This window comes from Protopterus annectens, chromosome 9.part0 (genome assembly GCF_019279795.1).
Source record: "Protopterus annectens isolate FY-2018-M chromosome 9.part0, PAN1.0, whole genome shotgun sequence".
Lineage (NCBI taxonomy): Eukaryota > Metazoa > Chordata > Ceratodontiformes > Protopteridae > Protopterus > Protopterus annectens.
The window spans coordinates 1,347,823,287-1,347,840,766 of NC_056743.1; the positions used below are offsets into that span (position 1 = coordinate 1,347,823,287).

The 17,480-nt window shown below is 40.0% G+C and overlaps 1 protein-coding gene across 2 annotated transcripts in view; it reads left to right on the forward strand.

The window, feature by feature from the left end:
• TACC1 (transforming acidic coiled-coil containing protein 1) overlaps nt 1-17,480 on the forward strand; it is a 981,198-nt gene that overhangs the window by 280,087 nt on the left and 683,631 nt on the right. The window lies entirely within an intron of this gene.

Genomic DNA, 17,480 nt, shown 5'->3' on the forward strand with positions numbered 1-17,480 from the left:
CATTGCCCATGGCTATTCTTTGTTTATCCTGTGTTAGCCTTTCTAACCTTTTCACCTCTCTAATTGTTACTCCCTCTACCCGTTGACAGTGGCAGTGACATGTCTTAACACCCACACCCCCCACCCATTACTCAGGGTCTAGTTTAGAAGTCAGACAGCTGACAAAACAGTTCTTCTGAAATGAGCCTAGGCCTCCCAAGCCATTGCTACAAAATTGTCCTAAGTTCTGTTGTCTGTATTTGTGGAAGGGATGAAACTGTTCTCTCTATAAGGGCAGCTAGTATAACTGAGTTTGTGGCTTTGACACACCAGCATAGTAATGGTTGCTGGCAAATGTGTGTGTGTGTGTCTCAAATGGTATATAGTTAGACTTTAGCACAACCTTTAACAAAGTTTTCTTTGCCAGGTGACTGAACTTGTAACCAGGTAGGATAGTGTTGTTTAGCTAGAAAATGACAGATAACACTTGTATAACTAGGTTGGGACAGCAAAGGAACCTGATCTGGCTATCCTTGTATGATAATGACTTGCTAATGCCTATAGGACTGAATATGAAAATGGTGAAATACACCACTGATTCCAAACTGTCTTGTTCGGTAGGATTCTGACGTGTGGGATGCCTCCAGTATGTTTTGAGTGAATATGAGAAACAGAAGATCCATAATGTTTATGAAAAACAATAGCATGTTATTTACAAGTTACACATACTAAACCTAGAGTACTTGATAATAGTTTTCAATCATACTCACAAACGCTGGCTAATCTACAATGTATGTACTATACCTGTGTACTATGTATGTATTCTACCTATGTTCCAAATTTCAGCTGTACACCACAAATCTATTAATTACTTTTATTTTTAAATTAATATTTTTTTTGTTCTCTCCACTGCAACTGTTGATGTGCTGCATACCACTGTAAAAACATGTCTTTTGTAATTTGTGTGTATACTGATCATGTCTAAATAACTAAATGTATCTGTAATTTCAATGTGGAGCTTTTCTCCCTGGGCCTCTGCTGAAAAAGGATCTTTTTAACTCAGTCAGACACCCCTGGTTGATAAATGTAAAATAAATAAATTCGGTTCTTGTAACCCTGGTATTTTAATTTTACAATGTCAATCATTTGAAGAATATTGGAATATGCAGATATATTAAATAATTCATATAAAAAGAAATGTTAACTGAATGTTTTGGTACACTTTCACTAAAAGAATTGTGGTTCCTCCTAATTCGTGCCATCCGAAAGGTCCCTATTCACTTGCCAGCTTGACTATCAAGCCTCCTGTGGTACCCCACTGGTCTATTTGAGTCCTTATCCTACATGACATTAGCATTGCACATTATCCCATGGGAGTCTTCTCATTTCAGGCAGGAATCCCTTTAAAGTAACCTCTTCTTGCATCAAGTGGTAAAAGTGAAAGTCTGGTACTGATAATTGGCTGAGACTTTTTTCATATATTCTTAACCCCACACTTTTCATTCAGTATGCACAGCACTCGCTCCTTAGAAACTGCATACAGTTCTGCTTCCAGTCGACACTGCCTTGTCCACCCTTGCTGTGACAGCATGTGCTGCCTGGCAAGCTGCCATGCCCTGAGTATGTTGGAAACATTTCTCTTGACAATTGCCTGCTAGTTGACAACTATACCTCTCTCAACCTCTTGGACCAAGAAATCTGGACAAAGCCTAAAATAATGGTGGCACAAAAGCCCAAAAAATAGGGATAGATTTTAAATATTGCTAAATATAGGAAGTTGACATAATAATAGGGTTTGTATTAGCATACATTTTCTGAGGGATATGAAGTCTGAAACTCTGATATTTCATTATTTAGTGACCTCAGTGATTTGCTGGAAAACTACAAATTTTATGAGGAACAGACCAAAAATATAAGGCAAAGGTCTGGACAGATGAAAGGTACATCACAAAGGATGGCTTGGATTATGCTACCCTACATAGGGGTTGGTGAGCCAGCAACTGACCCTCCCTTCCACCTGATTTCTCTAACATATGGGCCTACTACTCAAACCTGGGTCACCAGGGGTGCAGTCGGACTTCCATTCCTCTACTCTATGGTTCTGGATTTTTGGTGATGGTTTACAACAGTACCCACCCGGTCAGTTTGTGTAGGAATAGGCATGGTCAGAGTGATTGACATGCCTAGTGTCTGTGATGTACCATGCAAATGATGCATGATTGACATGCCATACAGATTTGCCGGTGACATCATGCATACATTGCTTGTTGATTTGACATCTGCTGAAGTTACCCCTGTGGGTGTGACTTGGAGTTTTTCTGAAACACTGAGGCTCCAGAGGTAAATGTAATTAAATGATGTTGACCTTTTAACTTGTAAGACATTTGTCTTAGAGCAAACCATCTTTTAAAGACTCAGAACTTTCAAGACAAATGCATTAACCCAGATTTTCCATTTTAAATTCAGTTCCCACTGACTGAAAAAAATCCAGCCAATGCACCTGCCAAGTGACCTTCAACTTGCCCTCCTTCCAGACCCACTGTGTCACTAAAGGGGACACATCACGTTTCTATCCATAGCAATCACTCTTTATGGAGTTTAGCACAACTTCATCAACCTAGTCAGTAATTGGGCAGCCCAAGTAAGTGCCCGTCCTAGGTAGTTAGGCTACAAATGGTACTCTACCAGTATATTAACACACAAAACACTACTTTTCTGTAAACTAGCAGACATTTTACATAAGAAAGATTACATTTTAAGCAGAAATTCCTAACCCATCTAAAGTATCAACAAATCTTGATGTTTGTAAAGGATACATTTTCATAATGAGACAGTTTACATGAACCAGTTCTGTCTCTAATTTTTGGAGGTTGTCATCCCATTGTTTTTGGTTCTGTCCCTGTTTCTTTTGCTGTGAAGTACGTCTCATAACCAGCCATAACAGACTCATTGCTTAAAAGCAGATAAAGGTCTTGCTTTGCATTTTTCCCATTGTGGTGGTAATAATTCCTCAACTTTTTAGCACATAAATTTTGAGCAAAACCAAAGATAACCTGGGGAAGGGGAGACAAAGAGCCGAAATATGAAACAAATGCTATGTCATCACTAACTTTTTATAGGGTCTAGTATGGGAAGAACATCTGTTGTGAAAATTAAAGTGGTCCTGTTTCTGACCTTCTGCTTTGATTTTTAAGGTTTAGTACTACGGTTTGTAATGTTATAAGGTTGAGTGCCATGACTATTGTCATCCCCCTGGTAACATTTTTCAAAAGGGAAACCATGCTTGGATCCATTTAGACTGATGCAGAAGAATAACTTCTTGGCTGTATTAGATGCCTGTCAGCTGCCTGTTTTTTTGCAGAATGTCCTGATTTCTGCCTCATATTTTTGGTCTGTTCCTCATAAAATTTTGTGGTCTTCTGGCATATCAAAGGACTGAAGGCAGTACATAATGACATACACAATGTTTCAGATTTCATTTCCTTCAGAAAATGCATGCTTACATAATTCCAATAATAATTTAACAAGTTTCTAAATGTATAAGATCAGTATTTAAAAAAGGAGAAGAGGGGGAAGGCATGCCCGAAGGCAGGTAAAGGCTGGGACTGTGATAGTGAGGGTCGGAGCTTTGAATGTTGGCAGTATGACTGGTGTAGGGAGAGAGCTAGCTGATGCGATGGACCAAAGGAAGGTTGGTATATTGTGTGTGCAAGAGACCAGATGGAAGGGGAGCAAGGCTAGATGTATCGGAGGCAGTTTCGAATTGTTTTATCATGGTGTGGATGGGAGGAGAAATGGCGTAGGCATTATCCTGAAGGAACAGTATGCTAAGAGTGTTTTGGAGGTGAAAAGAGTGTCGGATAGAGTGATGTTTATGAAGCTGGAAATTGATGGTGTAATGATGAATGTTGGTTCATATGCTCCACAAGTTGGGTGTGCGATGGATGAGAAAGAAAAATTTTATAGCGAGTTGGATGAAGTGGTGATGAGTGTACCCAAGGGTGAGAGACTGGTGATTGGAGCAGATTTCAATGGGCATGTTGGTAAAGAGAACAGAGGGGATGAGGAAGTGATGGGTAGGTATGGTGTTAAGCAAAGGAATGCAGAAGGTCAGATGGTAGTGGATTTTGCGAAAAGGATGGACATGGCTGTGATGAATACGTATTTTAACAAGAGGGAGGAGCATAGGGTGACATACAAGAGTGCAGGAAGATGCACACAGGTGGATTATATCTTGCGTAGAAGAGACAGTTTGAAGGAGATTGGAGACTGTAAAGTGGTGGCAGGGGAAAGTGTAGTTAGGCAGCATAGGATGGTGGTTTGTAGGATGACATTGGTGATCAAGAAAAGGAGGACAAGTGTGAGGGCAGCACCAAGGATCAAATAGTGGAAATTGATAAAGGGTAATTGTGAGGTGATGTTCAGGGAAGAGTTAAGACAGGCACTGGGTGGCAGTGAAGAGTTACCGAATAGCTGGGTAACTACAGCAGAGCTAATAAGAGAGATGGCTAGAAAGATGCTTGGTGTGACATCTGGAAAGAGGAAGGCAGACGAGACCTGGTGGTGGAATGAGGAAGTACGGGAGAGTATACAGAGAAAGAGGTTGGCGAAGAAGTGGGATTGTCAGAGAGATGAAGAAAGTAGACAGGAGTATAAGGAGATGAGGTGCATGGCAAAGAGAGAGGTGGCGAAGGCTAAGGATAAGGCATATGAAGAGTTGCATAAAAGGTTGGACACTAAGGAGAGAGAAAAGGACCTGTACCGATTGGCTAGACAGAGGGACTGAGTTAGTAAAGATGTGCAGCTGGTAAGGGTGATAAAGGATAATGAGGGAAACATATTCGCAAGTGAAGAGAGTGTGTTGAGCAGATGGAAAGAGTACTTTGAGGGGCTGATGAATGAAGAGAATGAGAGGGAGAGAAGGTTGGATGACGTGTGGATAGTGAATCATGAAGTGCAGTGGATTAGCAAGGAGGAAGTAAGGATATCTATGAAGAGGATGAAGAATGGAAAGGCTGTTGGCCCAGATGACATACCTGTGGAGGCATGGAGGTGTTTAGGTGAAATGGCAGTGGAGTTTTTAACCAGATTGTTTAATGAAATCTTGGAAAGTGAGTGGATGCCTGAGGAATAGAGAAAGTGTTTTGGTACTGATTTTTAACAATAAGGGTGATGTGCAGAGCTGTAGTAACTACAGAGGGAGTAAATTGATCAGTCACAGCAAGAAGTTATGGGAAAGAGTAGCGGAAGCTAGGTTAAGAAGGGAGGTGATGATTAGTGATCATCAGTATGGTTTCATGTCAGGAAATAGCACTACAGATGCGATGTTTGCTCTGAGAGTGTTGATGTAGAAGTACAGAGGAGGTCAGAAGGAGTTGCATTGTGTCTTTGTGGATTTAGAGAAAGCATATGACAGGGTGCCTAGAGAGGAGTTGTGGTATTGTATGAGGAAGTCGGGAGTGTCGGAGAAGTATGTAAGAGTGGTACAGGATATGTACGAGGGTAGTGTTACAGTGGTGAGGTCTGCGGTTGGAGTGATGGATGCATTTAAGGTGGAGGATTACATCAAGGATCAGCTCTGAGCCCTTTCTTATTTGCAATGGTGATAGACAGGTTGACAGACTAGATCAGACAGGAGTCCCCGTGGACTATGATGTTTGCAGATGACATTGCGATCTGTAATGAAAGTAGGGAACAGGTGGAGGAGACCCTGGAGAGGTGGAGATATGCTCTAGAGAGAAGAGGAATGAAGGTCAGCAGGACTAAGACAGAATATATGTGTGTGAATGAGAGGGAGGATAGAGGAATGGTGAGGATGCAGGAAGTAGAGGTGGCGAAGGTGGATGAGTTTAAATACTTGGGATTAGCAGTTCAGAGTAATGGTGAGTGTGGAAGAGCAGTGAAGAAGAGAGTACAGGCAGGATGGAGTGGGTGGAGAAGAGTGTCAGCAGTGATTTGTGACAGACCAGTACCAGTAAGAGTGAAAGGGAAGGTCTACAAGAGGGTAGTGAGACCAGCTATGTTATATGGGTTGGAGACAGTGGCATTGACAAAAAGGCAGGAGTCACAGCTTGACGTGGCAGAGTTAAAGATGTTAAGATTTGCACTGGGTGTGACTAGGATGGACAGGATTGGGAATAAGTATATTAGAGAGTCAGCCCAGGTTGGAAGGTTTGGAGACAAAGCCAGAGAAGCAAGATTACATTGATTTGGACATGTGCTGAGGAGGGATGCAGAGTAAATTGGGGAAAAAAGATGTTATGGATGAAGCTGCCAGGTAACAGGAAAAGAGGAAGGCCTCAGATAAGGTTTATGGATGTGGTGAGAGAGGACATGCAGGTGGTTGGTGTGACAGCGCAAGATGCAGAGGACAGGAAGAAATGGAAACAGTTGATCTGCTGTGGTGACCCCGGGAGCAGCTGAAAGAAGAAGAATATTTAAAAATTGTCCCTTTTTTGCCCTTCATAACAACTCCGCACTATCATGCAGGCAATTCTGGATGAATATTCATGTGAACGAACAAAACATCAACATGTTTATTCATTAATTTAGGAAAACATCACCTGGTGCTGGGTGTTGGGTGGGCTTTGGTACTGCGTATCTGGGGGGTACTGTTGTAAAACATTGCTGGATTTTCTTACCTTGATGATTTATGTAAATGAGCTCTCCTTAAGATGAAGGATAAGAGGTGCTCTAATATTCATATTTAAGGCATTTAAAAATGAACAGTTCTTTGGGCATCTTGGCTTGATCATCACTCCCAAGAACTAAGCACTTAAACTATTATTTTGGTATCTGATGCTTAAATATCATGCAAGTGTAACAAAAAACTGGTTTAATTGCAGGATGGTCTGGCTCTGGATTTCCTTATCTTCTGAAGTAAGAGAAGAAAAAGTATTTATTTACTTATTTATTTAGTTATAGTTTGTTTACCTCCATTGGGCCAAAAAGAGCCCGTTTTCAATGGAGGCCCGGGGAGAAATGCTCTATTATACATTTAAGCAATTAACAAGTAAGCACCTTGTATCTTCAAGGAAATAGCATGCAAGAATGTAATGAACAGTAAATCTTATGGCATGTTACTCTGTTGCTTTGTTTACCTATCAGCACTTTTAAGGGCAGTATCAACTATAACACGTTTTAAGCATAAAATAAAACATTTGAGGTCTGTTGCTGCCTGAACTGTATTTTAGTATTATTGAGTAACAAGGTATACTGGATTAGTAGTTTAAGGTATAGGGTAAGAGTGAAATATTAAGGAATGAGTAACATAGGAAAGAGAAGGGAAGGTAAGACTAGTGCAGATATAGTATTGAAATGAGTTGGGAAGATAGCGTAGGGAATTAGAGGTAGGGTAGAGGGAAGTCAGGTGGGGTGAGAGCAAGAGCATTCCCAGTGAGCAGAGAAGTGGGAATGGAGCAGAGTCTTGAAGGCAGAATGGTTTTTGGTGGTACAAATGTGTGATGGAAGGGCATTCCTGAGTCGTGCAAGGGAGAAGGATAATAGAAATGTACTTGGAGTGCATCCAGGTTTGTGCACCATCTAAACACGGTTTCTAAATGACAATTAGAATAAATGAAATAACAATCTGGCTTCATGGTAGGCAGATGAGCTTTATGGATTTTTTTAATGAAAATAAAATTAATTTTTTTTTGTATTTAACTGAGGTAGAGCACTGATTCATGTGGACATTTTTCAGACTCTGTCTGAAGTCCCTGTCTGATTAAATTACTTTGGCAGAGTCATACACTAAGCAAATGGAGTTTGAGGGAAGCAATCCCTGGGACAGCAGAAATGGCAGATTTGCAGTGCATCACCTTTGTTCGCTTTGCTCATTGCCATACTGCAATACTCCTATACTCCTTTCCTCTTATCAAGGAGTGTCCTTCATATGTAAGGAACACCTTTGTTGTTGCTTTGTTACTGGTCCTTAATTAACAAATCAGCATGCTTAGGAATAACCTGTAAGTACAGGAGAATTGCTGTATAGAACTGTGGAATACTGCTATTCAGAGTAGAAAGGTTGCAGAAGGGGCTGCAGAGTTACACGGTCAGTGATGAGACTGTTGCATAAACAGCCTTGGCCATCAGCTATCTTTTTATTTGTAATGCCAAAGAACACATGTTGGCATAGCCCTGTCCATTAGCAGCTCAGGTATTACTGATTCCTGTATTTCCACTCCTTGTGGCCTAGAATAAACCACTATCATTCCCTTAATACCACTGAAGTCATTGTACTCTCACTTTGAGATGTGCCATCTGCATATTACTGGCCCATGCTTCCCAAGCCAATCACAGGTTATTGGGATGGCGGTCAATTTAGCCATGTTCACTAGTCAAGTATTCCAGATTTATTTAATATACTTTCAATAGTATATATTTTAAAAACAGTGATAACTTTTTATAAGTGTTCACTCATGAATGGCACTTTAGTAAAATCCTGCATTTTTCTGGCCAGTAACACTTTGTCTTCCAAACTTAGTGCTTTTAGAACTTGAAAGTAATGCAGTTTGAATTTTCTGAAGTTTGTCTACTATTTTTGTACCAAAGGGGAATGCAGCCTGATGTTGTTTTGTGTCATCCATATCCCACGTGTTATCCATAATATCCAGAGTCTGTCCGCTTCCCCTTTCAAGCATCATACAGTTAAAAGAAGTGTGTTCAAATCTGCGTAGTGCAGTGCAATGTAGCACAGAAATGAGTAGTCCCTTCTTGTTGTAATTAAGTTGATGATGAAGCAGGGCATGGGTTGGCATACAACAGGTGACTAAAGATTCCAATGTGTGTCTGCAAAGGAGCCTTCCTTTTCTAGTCATAACCACACTTGGTGAGGGGTGAAATGTTCTTGTGCTCCCTGTTGAAGAGCATTGCCATGTGGACCACAGGTTCTCTATGGCCATTCATGAGTCCTCCATTCCAAACTGCAGGTAGAGTCCATCAGTACAAGTCCATACTAATTCACTGTGTAGCTTTCTGCTTGGAGCATTTTGAGGTATCAGACTGAAAAAACATGGTGTTTAAAAGTTGCTTATTATTCAAACAAATTACATATTTTGAGATTTGCATGCACTGAGTTAAGGTAAAATCTACAGAAGAAGCTGTTGTCATTTTCCCAACGTCATCAGCCCCTCCCCCACCCAGAGGGAATTCTTCATACTGCAAGACACAATACTTTGCATTCAGACCTCATCTATAGCTCTTGGCTCTGAAACAGAACTGTCAAAAGTCAAACATGTAAATGAGTGCGACTACCATAAAGGCAGCACAGCCTTGTATGTGTCATGCACTGCAGTTGTCCGAATCATTAATCACTGCTAGAATGCAGGGCAACTTATTAACCGTAGTGCTTGTCGTAAAGAATCTGTACTTCAAAGCATGCTACATTACAAGATCTCACTGATTTAATTTAATGCAGCACTCGTCAATTCACTTATTCAGGATTCAGCATGTGATACAGGTTTTCAGTGCATCTTCCCCAAAACCGGATTTTCTATATTGTTAAATAACTTCTTGTTTTATTCTTTTTTGTTCCTAATTGTTTATGCCTTGGGGAACCTTCTGAAAGAGAACATTTTAAATATAACTTAGTTTAACGCATGTGTATGTAATTCTTCTTGTTTTAATTGCTTCTGTAATGAAGCTTTTCCCTACCATAATGACATTCGCAAGATTTCCTGAAGATTTCATGCAGAGATGAGGTATCTGTGCCACTTGTGAATGGGCTGTTTTGAATGTTAATACTTGTTCAAAAAAATATTCTGGTTGAGAGCAGCTACTTATACTTATGCTAACTCTGACTTGGACCCCTTTCCTAGGTGGGGCAGTTCACACACACACACACACACACACACACACACACACACACACACATATATATATATATATATATATATATATATATATATATATATATATATATATATATATATATATATAGAGCAAAAACATCACTTTGTATAAGGAAGACAAGCAGAGTAGTATAAAGCCAAGCCATGCTCCTCACAAAGAGTGTTGTTTGATTCATGACCATGCTGAGAGAAAGAAGAATCTTTTGTGTTGCTCTTCTGCCATGCTTTTTCCATATTCTGTATTTTGTCATGAATAAAACTGCACTCTCTTTGTGAAGAGCATAACTTTGATTCATTTTCTGACTACCCTGCTTGTCTTCCTTATACAAAGTGATGTTTTTGCTATATACATGCGTTTGGGAGTAATGTGTATGTTTGTTATTTAATACATAAAGTGGTCTTCATTCCCAGTCCAGTTGTCCTGGGACTGCCTCATACATTCTCACACTCACATACATTACACCTCACTCACTGAGCAGAGATCAAAGGACTCTTGGAACCCAATATTTTCTGTTTTTGGCAATAGCTGTTGGCTCTTAATATCGTGCATTCAACTATTTTACTGAGTTAAACAGCATGTGCATATAATAATTCCGAAAAGAATAAAATCGAACATGTAATTTCCCATTTTCACACCCAGTCCCATTGCCCAGAGTCCTTAATGGTGGTACCACAGTATGTCAAATCTCATCTTCTATTATCCCACTTAAAGATACTAACTGCTGCTCAGTCTGTGAAAAAAGAAATTCAGATTCTTGAAACTACAAATGTACTCCCTCCCCTTGCATTTTTCCTTGCCCAAATTACTACCCTTTTACAGTTGCATTTGGAAGTCCCTTCACACATTACCAGCTTGTGTTGCAAGACTTAACTGATAAAATACAGGAATTGTGTCATGAAAATATATGAACAGTTCCCAAGTCTCTGCAGCATTTGAGGCACTAAAATATTTATTTGCAGGAGTATAAATGCTTGCATAAATACTAGTTGCCTTTTATGATGCAAGCATCTAATTTGAGATTAGCATTTAGAAGTTCTTTTTACTTGCATTTGATTAATTTAGGATGGTACTACAAGGTAGACCTCTTTTTCAAAGCAGTTCTAGAGAGAAAGCTCTAAGAAAACACAGACTACACAGAAATGGAAGTGAAATGGAAGCCACCTTTTGATGCAGGTGGGTAATCTAAACATATGTGGCTTCTTAACTTGTGATGCAATAAATCATTATTACAAGACTAATTATTTAAGGAGTTATGTTTTAAAAAGAGTTCGTGTTTGTAGTAGTAGCAATTTTATGGAGGTGCTGTAGATCTATTAGGGCAGGGTCTTTCATGGCATAGAAAGCTAACCTAGGCTCACCCCAGAGGAGCATGTATTAAACTGTAGAATTTAAAGGGTTTAAGGAGCATAGTTTTGTGGTTTTCTTAGTTAAAAAAATCTTTGGGGCCTTTCAAGTTGGATATGGATTTTGGAGAGGTACATGTCAAAAGGGAGAATATTAGATGAGGAATGAATAGAGAAGATTTATGACTTGTTTGGCTCTATGGGATCTTCCTGGAAATAAAATGATAAGGTAGTATGATTTTCCAACAATGTTTGACATACAGTTGTCGAAGTAAAGCCCCAATGGTACCTAGGTCTCTAATGACCATGTTGGTTTTAAGTGAGATCTTGTTCATATGGTATGAAAAGGCTTTATTTCTCAAACAAGACTACTCAAGCTTGTTTCTCAAACAAGGTTATGTTATATTAATTATAAAGGAGTTTGAGCTCCTGCTCAATATACCAAGCAATGGCAAAGTTGTCATTTTGTACCCTGGGTAAATCCCCAGACTGGAGTTTTCTTAGGCCAAAGTTAAGCAGCAAGGAGAAAAAAAAGTCTTGTACATCACGTCTGTAACTGTAGCAAGTTGTTGGCTACAAATGTAACCGGCACATTGCTATAGTTACGAACACATTTTTGCCATAACTGCAAATGCAGCATCAGCCTTCATTTATGAAGCCATATTTTTGCAGCTTCATAAATTAATTTCAGTACAGTATTCATACCCCATTAACACCTGCCAATTGCATTTCCTAATGGGTTTTGCCCATACAGCTGCCCCCTTTACCATGTCCTTGTTATTGCTCTGGCATTGGTCTGATTTAACTTTTTTTTTTTTTTTTTTTTTTTTTTTTTTTTTTTTTGGAGTATTGGAGAATCCGTTATGGGAGAGAACAATAATAACCAGCTTGTAGGCATTTGTAAACTTGGTCAACCAAAGTACATTGACATGTGACTTCACATCAGAGAAGTAAATGCCACAATGAGAAGTCCCAGGACTGAGCGTAAGAGATAATACTAGTAACGTTCTTTTCTTGTGGAAGAGATAGCACTAACCCTCATTATACTGGTTCTGGTGGTGAATCTGTTGGCTACCCATTTTGTAAATAATTGTATGTCATTTGTGAATATCAAACTAATTTATGTAAGATGCTTGTGTTACAAATGTATTGGAACTGTATGTCGTGTATATCAAGCTGTTCTTTACAGATATTTGTGTTGAAAATGGATTTGTAAAGTGCTTGCGCTTAAACTGTATCCACAGTGTGCTGTACTGGAAGAAAACAGGAATGTACATAGCCTAGTATGAACCTATGAACCTATCTGCCCTAGGGCATTTATAAGCCTAGCCAGAATGTGTTTGGCTTTCGCCACCCATTTTAAATTTATTTTGCTATGCCCTTTTTCGAGGTTAGTATACTGTGCCTCTGTCTAACAGTGACACAGAAGTGATACCCGGGGTAAACCTACGATCTCCCATCCACTCATCAAGATTCCTCTTGAAGAAAGTCAATGAGGGACTCTGCCTAACCTGGATTGGGATTTTATTCCAGAGTGAAGGGAGCCTCTGGGTTATGAATCTGTCCCTCCAGCATGTCCTATTTATTTCAGTGCTGAGGTTCAAGTCTCTCGAGCGTAGCTCGATGGGATTTGGATTTTCTGAGGTGCAGCATGTCCATTAATTCCGGGTTGGACATGGCTTTATACATCAGGCACAGATCGCCTCTGAACAGGCGGTATGCCACTGAGTAGAGCTGGAGTTTCTTTAACCGGGCAGCATATGGCATCTGTTTGAGCCCTTTGATCCTCTTGGTGAGGTACTTTTGGGGTCTTTCCAGTTGCTGCAGGTGTCTGGCAAGGTACATCCCAAAAGGGGCATTGTACTCAATTATGGGCCTGATGAGGGATGAGTAAAGAGGCACGATGATGTCCCCTGATCTAGATGTGAATCCCTTCATGATTAGGTGGGCTATATAAAATGTTTTTCTAACCACTTTGGCCACGTGGTTGTCAAATGAGAGATTGCTATCAACTTGGGTCCCCAGGTCCCTAATTACTTCTTCTGGATTACCACCTATGTGGTAATTTGTGGGCACTTTGTTTTTGCCAAAGGGGATGACTATACACTTTTTGGCATTTAGCTTGAGGCCATGGCTCCGGCACCAGTTGTCTGTTTCTATGAGGCCCTTTTGGAGGATGCTTGTGTCGACTGAAGAGTTGATTATGGCGCCCAGTTTGCAGTCATCTGCGAACTTGGTCAGCCACAGTCCTTTCGTGTTGGCCTGTACCTCCGAGAAATATATACCGAACAAGAGAGGTCCCAGGACTGAGCCTTGTGGGACACCACTTGTAACTGGTTTGGAGTCTGACATGGCTCCAGCAATTCTAACATGTGGGTTCTGTCCTTGAGCCAGTTTGCAATCCATCTAGTGACATAGGGGTTTATATTTAAGCTGGTGAGCTTATCTATAATGCCCGAGTGGGGTATTGTATCGAAGGCTTTTGCAAGGTCCAGGTAGGCTGTGTGGACCACCTTCCCCTCGTCAATGGCCTTGGTGACGGTTTCAAAGAAATCAACCAGGTTTAAGACTATTAACACTATTGTAATTGTTTAATAAATGTATATGTTAATAGAAAAAAACTGAGGATTAACCAAGTCCAGCAAACTTTAGAAAAATATTTGAAATTAAATTACTTTATAAGCTAGGCCATAAAGATGCTTCAATGCAGCCAGAGACACAATGTCTGTACTAGGAAGCTTTCTGTATTGTCTTTGGGGTGAACTAATTGCTATGTGGAAGCATGAAGGAATACAATTGTTTACTTCCAGCACCTGCCAAAGATCTGATCAAAAGCCCTTGTCTGGGTATTTTACAGATAGATGCAACCCCCCCCCCCATTGCTGGCAATATCTAGCACGAGAACTAGCAGTCAGATGATCAAAAATTGTCATTATTCAAGCCATCACAGCAGTAATGTTTTAGATATTATTTTGAGAAGTCTGTTAGTGAGACAGAGCATTCTGCATTCTCTCTTGAACCTGACAACAACTAGAACCATTCATCACATCTTCCTTGCTCTCTAAGTAAGTTATTAGGATATAGTAACTCTCTTTTATATACAGTCAGGAATATAGTGAAACTTAGTTTAGATATTTTTCATTATTTGTGTGAGCCTGTACTGCAATGTTATTTTAAATATTTTCTGTGGTTTTGAACTCTGTCATTGTGAATATATATTTAGTATTGTCTTGTTACTTTTTATTATTAAATATGTTTAAACCTTTCATTCTGGCTGATCTGTGTAGAGATATTTAAGTTTTGAGACTACTTGCATATTTATTTGGTGACACTGTGTGTGTTATTCCTAACAGCCTGCTCTTGGTCAAACTACCATTTGTATTAATAGAGGTGTTTCTGTGAGTGTGAAGCAAACTGTGTGTGTGTGTGTGTGTGTGTGTGTGTGTGTGTGTGTGTGTGTGTGTGTGTGTCGGCTACTTGGGGAGAGACGGAATGCACTGGTTGGACAGGGAGGGTACTTGAGGTCTTGGCTTGGTCACTCTGAGACCTGAGCTCTATAGCTGTGCCAGTGGGGAGCCTTACTGCGGATCTAGAGGAAGAGGGAAAAACAGCCTCTGACTGACTGTGGTCTCTGTGTGTGCTTAAGGGAAATTGCACTTGATGCAGGTAGCTGCATCTAGAAATACTGTGTGTACCTCTTATCCTGCCAGTGAATGTTCCCCCACTGGACCAGTAGTCAAGGAGCCTCAATCCTCACCACTGGCATAGCTAGAGAGTTAAGATCTCAGCTGAGTGACTGTGCCAAGACCTCAAGCACCGTCCTGCCCTAGTAGCTGACACACACACACACACACACACACACACACACACACACACACACACACACACACACACACACACACTTTGAGGTTTGATTTACACATACACAAACACATGGCTGGGAAAGGTTGACACAGGTTTACTAGCTATGTCCAGACTATAAGGTAGTTACCAATTTTCTAAACTAAGCTTTGCTATATTCCTAACTGTATCTAAGAGAGTTACTATACCCTAATAACTTAGAGCAAGGCAGATGTGATGTGGTGAATGGTTGTTTTTGGGTTCAAGACAGAATGCAGAATGCTCTGTCTCACTAAGACTTCTCAAAATAATACCTCCAGTATTACTGCTGGGATATCTTGCAGAATGACATCACTTCTGGTCATCTGACTTCTATTTCTCATGCAACCCCCCCCCCCCCCTTTGCTGGCAGTGTTTTGCATCTACCTGTAAAAGTACACAGACAAGGGCTTTAGCTCCGATCTTTGGCAGGTGCTAGAAGTCATAAAACAATTGCATTCCTTCGTGCTTCCAAAGTAGTAATTTAGTTTACCCCAACGACAATACAGAAAGCTTCCTAGTACAGACTTTGTATCTCTAGCTGCATTGAAGCATCTTTATGGCCTAGCCTATAAAGTAATTTAATTTCAAATATTTTTCTAAAGTTTGCTGGACTGTGGTTAACCCTCCAGTTTCCTCTAACATATATACATTTAAACAGTTAGAATAGTGAATGTACATTTCTGTTCCCTTCCATTAGGGCACACTGTGGATTCATTTTAAGCACAAGCACTTTACAAATACTTTTTCAACACAAACATCTGTACAGAGCAGTTTGATATACACATGACATACATATAAATGTATACACAAGACATAATGTATATAAATTACTTTGACATTCACAAATGACAAGTAATTATTTACAAAATCCCAGCTAGCGGTGCTGGTAGTACCTCCTTTTGTCACCGTGGTTAATATTTAGTCAGGCAAGCTTGTTAGCAGCATAGGGAATTGTGTCAAAGGATTTTCCCAGGTCCAAGAAGACAGTGTGGACAGACTGGCTTCATTTAACTTTTTCAAAGAAGTTATCTAGGTTAAGAAGACAATGCCTTCCCCAAACTTGAGTATGGTCAAGGGACTGATGATCACCTATTTTGCTGTTTGCAAGTCCATCTATGATGTGCTCCATAACTTACTAATGAGGTTATAGGCCTATAGTTCCCAAGGTCTGGGGTGGGGCTATCTTTATGTAGTGACACCGCTGTAACAGCAGTGCAAACATCTGGCACACCTAAGGCTGAAGAGATTCGGGAGGAACTGAACAAAGATACGTTTAACATTTGTTAGTGTACATCAAGGGATGAGGTTGGCTCCCAAGAATCTGATATTAGTTTTAGCTAGTGCTGATGGGACCTGAACTGCTGAACTTGTCAGGTAAGACATTAGCTGTGTTGTCCAGATCACAGTAAGTTGAACTGCTAGATAACCACTTGGAGTATCACTGGATGTTACCTACTTTTGAATTTCTGAAAATATAGTTAAAATGGCCCTACAGTTTTGTTTGGAGGAGATGGCAACTTTGTAGCAATCCTTACTCTCTGTGATAGTGCACTTTACAATTCTTTTTTAGTAAGTTTAGTCCCTTTCTTTTTGATAAGGAAAGAAGATTTAAAATGTATAGTTAATGTTTTACTACTATTATCCAGTTTGTTCAGGCTAGGGACAGGCACTTGTATACAACTGTTCAGATTCAGATGATAACAAATTTGAAGAGTTAATGTAGCATCATTAGTAACTGGTTCTTGGTGGAGATGAACTGAACTTATTCAGGTGGTCAGTAAATGATGAGAAACTATCCCTAGAATAGTTACTGAACATAGGGGTTTTCAGAACAGTGAGTGGTACCACTTCAAATGTGGAAGATACAGCATAGTAATTTAATATTTAATAATAATGGTTTAATTATTAACCAGGTGGGCTCACTGGACACACAATCCCTTTTCAGGGATGACCCAGGAGCAATGTTTAGTTAAGTGACTTGCTTAAGGTTACACAGTAGGAAAATGAGGGCTGAGGGGTCAAACCCTTATACTACAGGAACTACAGCTCACAGCTTTAACTCTCTCTGCACCCGCTGCCTCTACAGCATTGTGATCAGACTTCATCAGTTAAGTAACATGTGGAGAGGTGCAGGCTATGGTAATATTTATAAGGACAAGGTTGAGGCTTGCACTCATAGTGCTTAAAAGGATAATTTAATTTAGGTATTTGATATTGAACAAAGTTTAGAAAATGCTGTGCATGCCTATTGGCTGTGTAGGCCTACAATTTAAAAGCTGGGTAGTTGACGTTGCCTAAGAATAGCATATTAAGTGGGATAGGAATTATTTTCTAACTGATTTGGCTGCATTTCATGATCAGCAGGGGACACTGATGAACTGTAGTTTATTAATACAAGGACAGGTTATGGTCATTTTAAACACTGTC